Genomic DNA, 14,288 nt, shown 5'->3' on the forward strand with positions numbered 1-14,288 from the left:
TAGTATAAGAAGACCTTTATTAATAAAGATAACTTTACCCCTTAATGGGTATGGCTAGCGATGGAAATGAGGGCTGGGCGGGTTTTGTCAAACCCACAAAATTCTCAATTCGCTCTGCCTCGTCTTACATAGCATTTTTTCTATTCTCAACCTGCTTGGCCACAGCCTAATAAATCCGCTGTCCCACTTAAGTTTTTTTTCTTACTTTATTACTTACGTATACAAATATTTTAAAGATTTATAAAGTACCATTGAATAATTTAACAGTTGATTTAAAACTATTTTATTAGGGTTTTAGCTAGCAAAATTGATAAAATATAATTTTAGGTAGTAAAGTCATGAACAATTTTTTTTTAAAAAAGTTTTTACCATTAACAGAGGTTTAATCAATAATTGAAAATAAACCCTAGATCCAAATCTTTAAAAAGTAAAAAAAAGTGGCAGTCATCTAAAACTTTGTTGACAAATATTGTAGGAGACCCGCCCTCGCCCTGCACCCGTATAATATTTAAAAATCAAGGCTTTTGACCCGTCTTGCCTCGCAGTCGCATCCGCTTAGAGATTGACCTGCATAGCTTTACACCCATACCGCCTCATTGGCCATCTTAGGTATGACATAACTATTCTGTTGGATTGACCATGTAACTCATGACAGATTAATTATTCTGAGTACTCATGATGGATTAATTGTTCTGAGTAAAGATTGTAAATTTTATGTTGTTGGATAGTCAATGTTTCTTTCTTTTCACTTCAATTTGTAGTCAATGTGTTCTATACACATTAACCCACTTCCCACCTCCAACAAATGTCCTACATTCTATTTTCTCTCATCACAGCTATCGTGTCCCTTTCCAGGGCCTTCTTAACCCCTAGGCCACTAAAGCCATGCTTGGAATCCCATATATTTTGGGCTCTCATTTTAAAAAAATAATTACTTATACATGTAATTTTTTTTAAAAAAAATTATATGTACTATGAGTGTTATGGTTTCTACTAAGGAAATTGCATATGAGATTAAAATAAATCTAAATTTCGTAAGAAACAATTTGATGAAAATATGGATAGCGAAATCACAAAGTCGCATGAAGAATTTTTTAGAGTTGATTGCTTTATATATGTAGAGTAGATCAAATTGCTTTTTCACATCAAAATAGATTTGAACCAATTGAAGCATATGGAAATATTTTTGATTTCTTATTTAGAGGTAAAATATTGAGATCACTAGATGATGAGAATTTAAAAATAAATTGTCTTAGCCTTGAACTTTCTTCAACATGTAATAGTTATTCTGATATTGATGGTTTATAGTTATTTTTTGAATTAAAAGTGTTAAGGAAAATAATACAAGTGGAAAATAATGATCTAATGAAAATACTCAATCAAATAAAAAGACTTGATTCATTTTCAAATACACATATTGCTTATAGAATAATGTTAACAATTCCTGTAACCGTTGCCTTAACCGAAAGAAGTTTTTTTGAAATTAAAATTGATTAAATCTTCTTTAAGATCAACAATGTCTCAAGAGAGATTGAATGGATTAGCTATATTATCATTTGAAAAAGAATTATTAAAACAAATTGATTATAAAACAGTACCTAATGACTTCACATCTAAAATAGCTAGAAAAATAGATTTTAAATAAAAGTATATATGATAAAAAAATAATAATATTAGGGTCCCTCTCTTCAATTTCGCTTTAGGCCCCCAATATTGTTAAGTCGGCCCTATCCCTTTCCACTAATTTTTACCCCTACTAGTCATGGAAGCTGCCACTTATCTACAAGAATATTTATTAGAGAATCCCATAGTTCTTCTTCTGGCCCTTTGGTCACAAATTGCATGCATATAATATTGTCACCATCATTTCTTCACTATTTTGTTAATGTGTTACCCTAACAATAAGATGTTTTATAATATATGACACAATGTTTACATGCACCTCATCATTAGTAAATATACATATCTTTTCCTGAACAATTGGCTATAACATTTGGCACCTCCGAAAATGCTTCTATATCTGTCTAGAGTATTTGGATCTTGAAAAAGCTCAATTGGGTCCTATTATATTGATTTCTTCTGTTTATTAGTCAATATCTTAAAAGCTTTGCTTAGAGTTGACTGATCTAATATTTTAATTTACAATAAGACCTTCTTCATCATAAGTGATTAAGAGGCAGCAAGCCTCTTGGGTAGTTTTCTAGTTGGAGAAGGAACTTCTTATTACCTTTTTCACCTTTTACTTTTGTGATGAATCCGATCTCTCTTCTTGTCTCGCAGAGAGCCCTCAAATATTGGCAAGTCGACCAATTTTCTTCTCTAGACTATCAATAGAATCGTCCTCTTCCCTTTTTTCAAATACACCCATCTCTATACTAGGTGTTGACATTCAATTTTGGCTCTCCATATTTAATTAATTAAGCTTCCATAATAATAATAATGATAATAATAATAATAATAATAATATACATATGTTACGAAATTTTGTAGGAATACGAAAACATTTTTAAAATATAGTTTTTATCTTATTCGATAAATTTTATTTCATAAATATTATTTCTTATAAAAAAAAATATATTTTATGTAAATATTACTACTTACTTTCTCATTTTTAAATTTACGTCAAATAAATATTGTTCTTAAGGGTTAACTCGATTTTTCTAATTAAATACAATTTCTATTAATGCGATAAATATTTTTTGTTCAAATTGGGAAGCTTAGTTAATTAATGAGTTACTAACTTATATGAATTTTTATTTTTTAGAATGACTAATTTTATCAAATAAGTAATCTTGCAAAATAATTGTTTTTAATTTAGTAATTATGGCTATTTAATAAAGAAGATGTTATAATTTAAATGATTTAATTTGAGCAAAATTTGGCAATCCAAGTCATCCTAATTAGGCCAATCCGCACGTGCCACGTAGGAAGCACATGGATTGTGCTTCTTTAGCTTCAATCTCGGCTCTACGATCTAGTCTAACGGCTTTATTTAAGGGAAAAAAACTTAAGTATACAAATAAAGTATCTTAATTACAGCTATATGACAATATTTTTTTTCCACCTATATAACAATAGTTTTTTTTCAAAGTTATGTTTTATATTAAAAAAAATTTAAAAAAAATGTGAATTCGTGCTCCACGATTTATGGTATTCCCATTTTTCTCAAATCCCATGATTTACTCAAAGTGGTTATAAATATTTTTTCCTACCAATAAAAGGTTTCTTAACAAATATAAAACTCTCTTTCCATTCATTCTGATCGACTGTTCATGATACCAACAATTATTCAATCCTAATTCAATATAAAGGACGTTGGGAAACATCAGGTGTTAATTATACTTTCAATATATAATTGGTGTTTTTCTAATCATGTAATTGAAAAACATGATTATTGTTGTTGTTACTCACCAATTCCGTGATTTGGATTTTTTTTATTAATTTTTTTTTCCATGGTTTTGAGATTCGAAAAACAAATAATATTTAGTAATTGTCTTTTTTGGTAATTGATTTGGTGAAAGTAATCTTTTTAAATTATCAAAATTATGGACTGCATGCTCAGTATACTATTGATTTTTTTTGGTGTCATTCGGTATAGGTTTTATTGTTCATGATTATGTAAACGCATTGATTAAATTTTGGTCATAATAATGGTTTAAACACCATATTTACATTAAAAATCACTTTTAAAAAAATTAAATTTTGTCTATCATGAGTTGATTAATTAATGGTGTAATATAGGTTGTTGATATTCACCCATTCCGATTTTTTGATTTTTTTAATTAATTCTTTAATTTTGGTGAATATTTAGTGATTATCTGGTTTGGTATTTTTTTGGTGAATTTAATCATTTTTAATTATCAAAATATTGGACTGCATTCAGAGTTGGTATTTGGTGAAATTAATCGTTTTAATTTATTTGGTGAACTGTTGATTTTTTTGGCGTCATTCAGCGTTGGTTTTATTGATGTACATGATAATGGTGAACATATTGATCATATATTAGTACATGATGCTGCTGTAAACACCATATTTAAGTTACAAATTATCTTGTCAGCAAAAACATGCTTTAAAACATAATATATAATTTGAAAACGCTGAACTGACCATTATGTTTGATGAGGTTCACAATAAATAATCCTTAATGTGAAACAGTTAGATACGTTGATTACGATATTGAAAGTGTGATATATGATGTAAACACCAAATATAAAGGTTTAATTATCACTACTGCTTCCCAATTAGGTGTGGACATTACAATTTTTCATTTAGAACTGAAATGTGTCGTTAGTGGTCCATCTCTACCAATGAAGATTCATAACGATATGGGCGTCCATTTTTATTTAGATAAAAATGCAATTATGATTTCTTTTCAAAATATCTATTATGTGTAACATGTGTGGATAGAGCTATGGAAGCCATTGTTTATCAAATTGGTGTCCAAACAACAAGGCAAGATATTATCAGATCAAATACACTACGTTTGGTTGGGGTAGAACCAATTTTAGATGAGTGTATTGAAGGAGATGAAGGAACTGAGATAATCTCAAATCCTCAACACGATTTTGTGGCAGAAGATTAAGTTTATCTCAACAAGCAAATTATAACAGAAGTTATGAAAAGATATGCATTTTAAGGGAGTTCTGTTTCATTGCTAAAAGGTCAAGTACTAAATGGTAAGATTCCTGTATTTGTATATTGTTATCATGTTATTTAAATTTATATTTCAACAACTTAACATGCATATTGTGATTGAATTTTGACAGTTATTATCTAAAGTATCCTATGGATAATTGTTCATGGAATTTTAAATCATCTCGATTAAATAAGTCTTATTTGTTCAAAGTGAGGAAATTCTGCGAGACACATACGTGTCCATTGCAGGACAAGGTTCATACAAAGCGGCAGTCTACAAGTAGTGTGCTTGGTTCAATGTTAGTTGAAAAGTTTGTTGATGCAAAAACAATTTACACACCAACTGACATACGGGCAGACATGATACAAACACATGAGATTTCATTAACATACATGCAAGCATGGAGATGGGAAAGCAAAGGCAGTCAAGACATTGAGAGGTGACCCTACATAATCATATGAAAAAAATACCAATGTATTTATATATATTGGAAACAACATATTCAGGGACTATTGTAAATTATAAAAAAATCTGATGAAAATTATTTTTTATATTCATTTATAGCACTTGATACAAGTATTAGAGGATGAAAATATTGTCGACCAATAGTTGTAGCTGATAGCACACATTTGAAATCAACATATGAAGGAACAATGTTGAAGCTAGCACGTTGGATCAGGAGGTATGTTTAATATTTTATTAAAATAAACAATGCAAACTTACATATATTTTGTACACTTTACGTGTATCACTTGGTTTGATAAAATTTAACGTTTTTACTTAGCAACACTGATGAACTGCAATATTGGTGTAAATTTGATTTTTGTTGGTGTCATTCAACATTGATTTTTTATATACATGATGGTGTATATTTTGATCCTATTTTTGATATATATTGAGTTAAGCATTATCATGCATATTTATATATATTTGTACCTTGTACATGAATCAAATTTATTTGTAACTTATGCTATATAATCTGGTTTGCTTATAGGACATATCTTGCCACTTGCATACGACATTGTTGATTAAGAAAATGACAATTCATGGTTGTGGTTCTTTCAAAATTTCAAAACTGCATTTGGTGATAGAGATGATATGTGTTTTGTTTCTGATAGAAATAAGAGTATATGAAATGCTATTGCCTCAGTTTATCCCGAATTTCGACATTATGCTAGTATTTATCATCTGCGGACAAATTTGCTAAGAAAAACACACAGAGATACTGAAGAAGTTAGAGAATTATTCTTTGGTCTAGCAAAAACATATACTATGCAAGAGTTTGATGAACTGATGGAACGGATGGATCAAATTAATCCAAGATATCGTGCATATCTAGAGAAAATAAATTATGAAAAATTGTCACGTTGCCATTCACCGTAAAGAGGACTTGGACTTTAATAAGTAACATTGCAGAGTCAATCAATAATGCAATTCTAGTTGGAAGAAGGTTGGCAGTAGTGTCTTTGTTGAAATTTATGCGCAAAACAATTGAAGCTTGGAACGAGAAACAAAATGAAGAAGGAAGAAAAACTACAACAACCTTAACCAATAAGTACAATAAAATGTTGGAGGATAACAATAAAATATCGCATCATATGAGTGTACTTATAAACATGTCTTTAAGGTTATACTGTATGTTGATTTTTTTATATTGTTAATTTGGTTTTGTTTCAAATGAAGGTACGCACATCAATTAAACATCTGGTGCAAAAAGGTTTACAGTCTGTCTAAATACTAGAATGTGTAGTTGCGGACAATTTCAACATGATGGGATTGCTTGTAGTCATGCAGTTGCAGCTATCAGATACAGAAACAAACATCATGAAGATTATTGTTCAACATATTATAGTAATAAGAATTTTCAAGATACTTATGCAATTCCAATAGAACCATTGCCATGCTAAAGCACTAGGAATATTCCATCACATATTTTGGAAGAGGAACTGCTGCCACCAATTACAAGAAAACAATCCGGCAGACCACCAAGTAACGACCGTAAGAAGGGATTCAATGAAGGAAAATACAAGAGGAGTAAAGTAACTTGTAGTAAATATGGTACATCAAGACATAACAAAAAGACTTTTCCTAAGTTTGCTTATCAAACTTAACAATGATGTATTATTTTACAATATTCTTGGTTAGTTTTTCTTTCTTCTTCAAAAACTTCTGAAATTTTTTAAGAATGATAAATGCAGTTTATTACAACTTTGGTTATTCTTCAGTAGTTTATTCGCATTAATGGTTATTTAATTTACATGTAGTTGATATTATCGTGTTTGGTTGAAATGCATTTATTAAATACCAACTTAAAACTTGAAAATAAACAACAATTACTTAGAGTAGTTGAAACCAAAAATAATACAAAAATATCAGTTAAAAATTTATTATTGTGTTTGGTTGAAATGATGTTGTTAAATACCAACTTAAAATTTTTTGATATATTTTTTTTGTAATACCAAAAAAAATGTTATCCAACAATAATGTTTGTTATAATGGCTAACCAATCATTGGTAAAATCACTTGTGGTGAAATAAACACAAATAATGTTCAAATTGAGGGTATATATGCTTATATTTTGGTATTACATACTAATATGAAACATTTAATACAAAAACATTTGTTACACAATTGGTATACAAAGTAGAGGCACAAACATAGGTAAACATACTTGTAGGTACAAATTTTTGGGCACAAACATTGGTAAAAACCAACTAAACATTGCATAATAAACCACTTCTAAACATAAAATATTTAGATTTGAATCCATATTAACACATAATTTAAACTTACGAAATATTGATATACTGTTGGAATAATACAATATAATTCTGTCGTATTATTAGTTATATATAGTGACTAAAATATTGGTATTATGTACCAACAACGTACGTTGAAATTCAAACGTTTGGATTATATACCAAACTCACACATTGTTTTATTACAAACCAAACACACACCATTAAGTTAACACAATATATTCACCAAAACTAATGAATAAAAAAATAGTGATTAAACTCCGAAATGAACAGAACATCCAATAATGGTATTCAAAAACATAAAAAAAAAAAAAACAAAACACACAGAGTATTATTCAGAATTAAAAGAAACTATTCAAACAAAAACATTCATAAAATTGTCATAAAATGCAAAACTTTAATCCTTCTTCCCCTTTCGGATTAACTGACCACCTTTTCCAGAATCTTAATTTTCACTAACAACACCAATGTTGATTTTCCTCTTTCCGTAATTTCACAACAATGCTCTATATCGCAAACGAAGATTTTCAGCTCAAAAATTGACATTGATATGTCCATATCTCCCCGACAAACATATTCAACAAAAGAACAGGTATACAAATCAAAATCGCTACAAAAGAATAATTACATATGTCAGGATTAGAACATTATATGGTACTAAACAATTACAAGAAAAACACAATAAACTTACACAAAATCATCAACTTGTTATGGGATGTTTTCACGCTTCATGCAAGCCAAATGATCCCCAACTAGTTTTTTAGAATAGTATACATCCGTATTTCAGTCAATGTCTTTCCTTAATCCGTAGTAATCAGTAGTGATCAAGAACAATAGTATCATTTTTGATAGTTTTTGCACCAAACTCATGACTGCCTTAGTATGTTTTGACCCAAAATCATATAATGAATCATATATGTAAAGACACCTTATTCTAATTGTAAAAACTACAAAAAACCAGTGAAATGAAGCACTACTATTGATTAGAATGCAAACATAATCAACATCCACCCATGGAGTATTGGCAAGAATCTTATCACGTCGTATATATTGAGCAACATCATGGTGAATATTAATCAATCTTTCCTCTTTACCATTTGCCTCACAAGCATCATGATTTTTACAACCCACTTGATGAAAAATGAATTAGTTGTAGTAACTCTCACACTATTGTCAGGACCATACTTGCAAAATTTACGAAGATAGTACATTATCACATCAATGTGTTGTATATATAAATGTGTTATCAGATAGCAACCAACAGGATATATATAAAAAACTTGATTTAACCAAAACACTATTGACTGTTCAATAACCTAAGAGACTATATATTTAAGGATTTATGTTTGTACACTTTAGTTTTCATCCATATAAATAAACTCTCATATACTTTAGTTACACTTATCAAAACAACAAAATAAACACAACAAACATCATATACCAAAATTAGTTAACCATAATGTGACAAGGTTAGAAATTTACCAAATCTCCCCAAGAATGTCCTGAAAAAGTCAATGGATAAAATTAGTCCATCAAATCTACTCTACCAACTCCAAACTTAAAGGGAGGGTCAATTGGGTTTTTGGCAGCTGTGAGGAAACTAGTTTTCCTTGCAAATAAAATATCCAGTTATAACAAGGATATTGAAAAGCAAGAAAATAAAACAATACATTTAAATTACTATACATACTTGCCACATTTTCTGGATAGTTTATTTTCAATCCATTTTTTAAAATGTGAGATCACATTTGTACATATTAAACCCTTTGTAATTTACAAAAGGGTATTTTCATGAACAGTAGATCAATGTCTTTCCCGATGTACCACCAGATTCACTTAGATGAGTGTATGGTGATTGAACATACTTTCCTAGTAGCTTGGTACGAACATGTTGAACTGGTGTAACATGTGTGTCTTCAACTTCAACAGTACCCAATGGTTTGATCGGTATGTTTTGAACTTCAACAACAATCAAAGGGGTTACAAATCTATTTTCAGAGTCAACATCAGCCAAAGATGACACATATGTTTGTCCAATTTCAAGAGCAACTAACTGTGATTCACGCATGATTGGCGTAACAAAGTCATCCAGTGTAGAAGTATTCCTATTTTTTCCAAAACCCACAACAACATCACCTAAAAAAAGATATAAACATTATTATTTTCAGTAACCAAAAAATTATTTCAATTTTTTCTAAATTAAAACAATATTTGCAATAACCAAAAAACTTACCTATATTATCACCACATTCTTGCAAATGTTCCACTTGAATATCAACCCTTTCTTTTCTAATATCCTAAAATAAAATCTTATTACTCTCAATATTCAAAGAAAAGTGAAAGTCAATTATTTATTAAATATTCTCAACAAAAATATTTGAAACATATTTAAAAACCAACACACTATATTATATAATGAACAGTTAACAGAAAAACATTATACTTTTCAACACTTAGAGAACCAATTATTACACTAACTTTTATCATAATTCATAATTTATATATATATAAATAAATAAATAAGTATATATACACACAACACTAAACAGATAACATAAAATCATTATATGCTTCACCCATATGAAAAAATTAAAATAAAATACTTAAATACAAGATAATATTCATTATGTATAGCAATTTACATGCAAGTTCTACCATTATACAAACCATTTTTTGAATATATACTTATAAACAATAACACTAACATACTGTAGACAGACTATTAAAAATAAAAAACAAATCTTTCAAACTGTCATAATGTATAATAAACAACCGATCAAACAAATGCAACTAGTGAATATATAAATAAATTGTGAAATATAAATTACCAATAATATGCTACCAACAAACAGTGGAGTCTTAAACTAATTATCTACCAATCAATCTACATATAATCATATATCATATATCATATATCATATATATATATTTATATAAAAGAAAATCCTAGGCCCGCCTACGTGGCGCCACCACAAGCTAGAATTTCTTTTTAAATTTATTTATTTCCAAAAATAGCCTTCCTTTTTCATGAAAAGATGTGACTTTCATGAAGAGTTGCGACTATTATGAAGAGTTGCTCTTTTTATGAAAAATTGTGACTTTTATGAAATGTTGTGACCTTTCCGAAGGGTTGTAACTTTTCCAAAGAGTTGTGACATTTCCGATAAGGCACAATAAACATTTGTTCACACTACCCTTTGTTGTCTACAAATAGAGGGATTTCCTCTCATTTTAAAACATCAAAAAATCTAAACTTCTTCTTCTTCTTCTTCTACAAATTAAATATTCGTGTATTTTGCTCCAATTGAGTGGTTCAATGACATCATTGTTTTTGTATCAATACACTTGTGAATAGAATCGTTCCATCCTGATAGGATTTATTCCTTTAAACCTCGGGTACTAGAGGGGAATAATTTCCTTAAGGGGACATTGTGCATTCAGTGGGCACAATTTTTTCCTTTCTGTTTCATTCTATTTTTATAGATCCTGGTATACATTTTTTTACAGTCATTAATTTATGCTTATGATATTAATTGTAATTTTTGAGTACATGTTTTAAACTTTGCTGTTTATGTTTCTGTAAAGTTATTGTGTATAAGTATTTGTTAGTACAGATAAAAAATTATTTATTTATTAGAAAATTTAATATCTCATGTTGATGTTCATCTAATTTCCAAAAAATATCAAATAGTAACACTTCCTGGAGGCAAAAGGATTAATTATAAAATCAAGTTAAAGATGATTGATTGAAGGATAAATGATAAGATGTTAAAATTATCATTTTCCTTTACATTATTAATGTTTGTTACTACATAATCTTGTATGTATGACATTATAGTGTTTTAGTTTTAATGACTGATAGACTTTAAGTATTATTTTATAAATTTTGTGATAACAAATTTCCGCGCGTAGCGCGTGTAACTTTACTAGTATATATATAAAAGAGAACGCTAGCCCGCCTATGTGGCGCAACCGCAAACCAGAATTCCCTTTTAATTTATTTATTTTCAATACTTGCCTTCCCTTTTCATGAAAAAATGTGACTTTTATGAAAAATTGTAAATTTTATGAAAAGTTGTGACTTTTAGGAAGAGTTGTGACTTTTATATCAAAAGTTTAATTTTTATTAAAAGTTGTGACTTTTATGAAGAGTTGCGCCTTATATGAAAAATTGTTACTTTTATGAAAGGTTGTGACCTTTTCGAAGGGTTGTAACTTTTCTAAAGAGTTGTGCCCTTTCCGATAAGGCGGAATTAACATTTGTTCACTCTACCCTTTGTTGTCTATAAATAGAGCGATTTCCTGCCACAATTATTTGTAGGTGTTTTTCCGTTGTAGGGTAGTCGATTCAAATACATTAATTAAGCTTCTTATGAAGTTTGTTTCATTCCTCAAAGTTTTCTTCCTCCTATTTCATGGAGCTCAGTGATTCATGTAATTATGACAATTTCTTTTTGTTATTTTGGTGACTTTTTTTTAACTCTGTTAAAAATTTCAGCAAAGACGATTAAAATTGATCTTCTCTTTTGTCCCTTTCTACAGGTTTCTTCATATAAACAAATTAAAGAATATTTATTTTGATTGCAATGCGACATTACTACTCTTGCACCTCTCATTCAACAACTCATAACGTTTTTGAAATGGTTGAATTCATTACATTTGGTTCTTTAGTAAACAAATTTTTTATTTCTACCATAATTATTTGTAGGTTTTTTTTTTGCTATAGGGGAGTCGAATTCAAGTACATTAATCAAACTTCTTATGAAGTGTGTTTCATTCCTCAAAGTTTTCTTCCTCATATTTCATGAAGCCTAATCTTTTAATGTAAGTCATAGTGATTCATGTAGCTATTGCAATTTCTATTTGCTATTTTGGTGACTTTTTCTGAATTCTGTTAAACATTTCAGTGAGGTTGATTGAAAATTTATCTTCTCTTTTGTCCCTTTCTGTAGGATTTTTCATATACTTTTTGGAAAAATTTCTTGTGCGTTGTGCTATATTTGATAGTACACAACAACAAATATGTGATAACTAATACGGAACCAATGATGAAGTTTGTTAAACGAACAAAACAGATTGCTCTCTTGCTTGCCACAATTAATATATTATTTTGATTGTTTTTTCTTAGGTACAATTTTTTTTATGGCATTGCATTCTTCCTAGAATACTAGTATAGGCACAATTAGTCCACTTCTTTTGTCGCAAGTTAAGTAATTTGTCATATTTCTTCGTCTCTTCTTTTTGGGCATAATAAGATATCAAGTTTTCTTGAAACAAACAAATGTCCAGAATATACTATAACAAAAATAATTTTTATAGGCAATAAATATGCACATTAACGAAAAGTGCTAGCAGCTTTACCGACATTAATTAATTGTCATTAGAGTCAATGTTGCAATAAACGTTAGGGACATTTATAGAGAGTACCAATTGCCTCTGAAAATACATATTTAGCGACAATTAAGCTATTAATTGCCGTTAAAGATCATTTTTACTGTAATGATAACTCTTTATTTTGATAAACTTTTTGTTTTTTTATTTATAAAGAAGTAAGAACTCTTTCTTTTGGATTATTTCAATTAAATTTGTGAACTGTAAACTTGGATACACTATCTTTTTGAAAATTATGTTAAGCAATATGCCTTTTTCTTCTTGATTGCTAGGAAAGTAAGGTTGTCTTTATTATTATTTGTGGCTATTTGTGAGTTCAAGTGCTCACAAAATTATGCTGTGAGATTTTAATTATGTGCCAAAATTTTGGTTTAGAATATCCAGTTGTGAACAGTTCGAGTCAATTCAAATAAGTTGAGGCCGATGATATGAAACCTAAGCAATAGTAATGACTACTCTGAGACAATGAGGAAAAATATTAAAGATACTAACAATTTTAAGGTCATTTTTAACATATACATGATACGCCATCCTATAATAAAAATAGATTGATGGAGATTCATAAGAAAGGAGCTGAAGGTCTTCCATTTGAGTTTAGTTAATTATGTTCTTGTATGGACGTGATGTTCCACTTTACTTGGGAGTGTTGTTGTTCGAGGCTTTATGGTCTCTTCCTTAACGTCTGATGTTTTTTTTATTATAAGTTATTGGAATTTAGCAAATTTCATTACTTCTAACCAACTATTTCTATGGAAATTTCTTAGACTTCTTTTTTATACTTAAAATCTCTCTATGACTCATAATTTTTCTATAACAATTTTTTTTTTAAAAATATAGCATTTAAGATTTTAGAGGAACGCTTTGCCTTAACATAAAATGTTCTTAACAATGTAGTGTATGTATCGAAAATATGAATAATATCGAAAGATCATATGTAAGCTTAATAAAATAGTCAATTCCGTGCGAAGCACGAGTAGTTTACCTAGTAACAAACTAAAATATTACCAAAAAAATAAATAAAAGACAATAGACTACTTATATTGACATCACCTACAACTTTCATATTAAACCCCTCTTTCTGAACTGATCTATTCTCACTATTGTATGTTTCAACAGCACATTGATCCTTAGATTCTCCGCATGAAATTCCTTTCATCTTACCACTCTGAAAATTGAAATATAAGTTATACTACATGTTGAACTCAGTAATCTATAAAAAATGACTATCTAAAAAATTAATTTTTATGTAAATAATAAGGTCATATATTAATAAGTAGACTAACCCATTCAACACGTAAGTCTTTGTTTGTTGAAACATCATTTTGAAGAGATTTCAACTCTTCAATGATATGTTTGAATGCAAAATCCATAAACCCCTTCATTCCAACAAACTTAGTATCTACAATTTTTTCAAACTTTTTCAAGTCATTACGAACCTAACAAAATTAAAATGATATTAATAATTAATCAACCAACATTATGACAGTAAGTAAGTAAAATTT

The 14,288-nt window shown here is 28.9% G+C and overlaps 2 protein-coding genes across 3 annotated transcripts in view; both read left to right on the forward strand.

Annotated features, from left to right (window-relative positions):
• LOC125823318 (protein SMAX1-LIKE 4-like) overlaps positions 1-14,288 on the forward strand; it is a 534,427-nt gene that overhangs the window by 381,301 nt on the left and 138,838 nt on the right. The gene's annotated exons all lie outside the window — the stretch shown is intronic.
• Positions 1-14,288, forward strand: part of LOC125823320 (protein TRANSPARENT TESTA 9) — a 364,024-nt gene that overhangs the window by 32,355 nt on the left and 317,381 nt on the right. The gene's annotated exons all lie outside the window — the stretch shown is intronic.

This window comes from Solanum verrucosum, unplaced genomic scaffold, assembly GCF_900185275.1.
Source record: "Solanum verrucosum unplaced genomic scaffold, falcon-dt-bn FXZP01000214.1, whole genome shotgun sequence".
Lineage (NCBI taxonomy): Eukaryota > Viridiplantae > Streptophyta > Magnoliopsida > Solanales > Solanaceae > Solanum > Solanum verrucosum.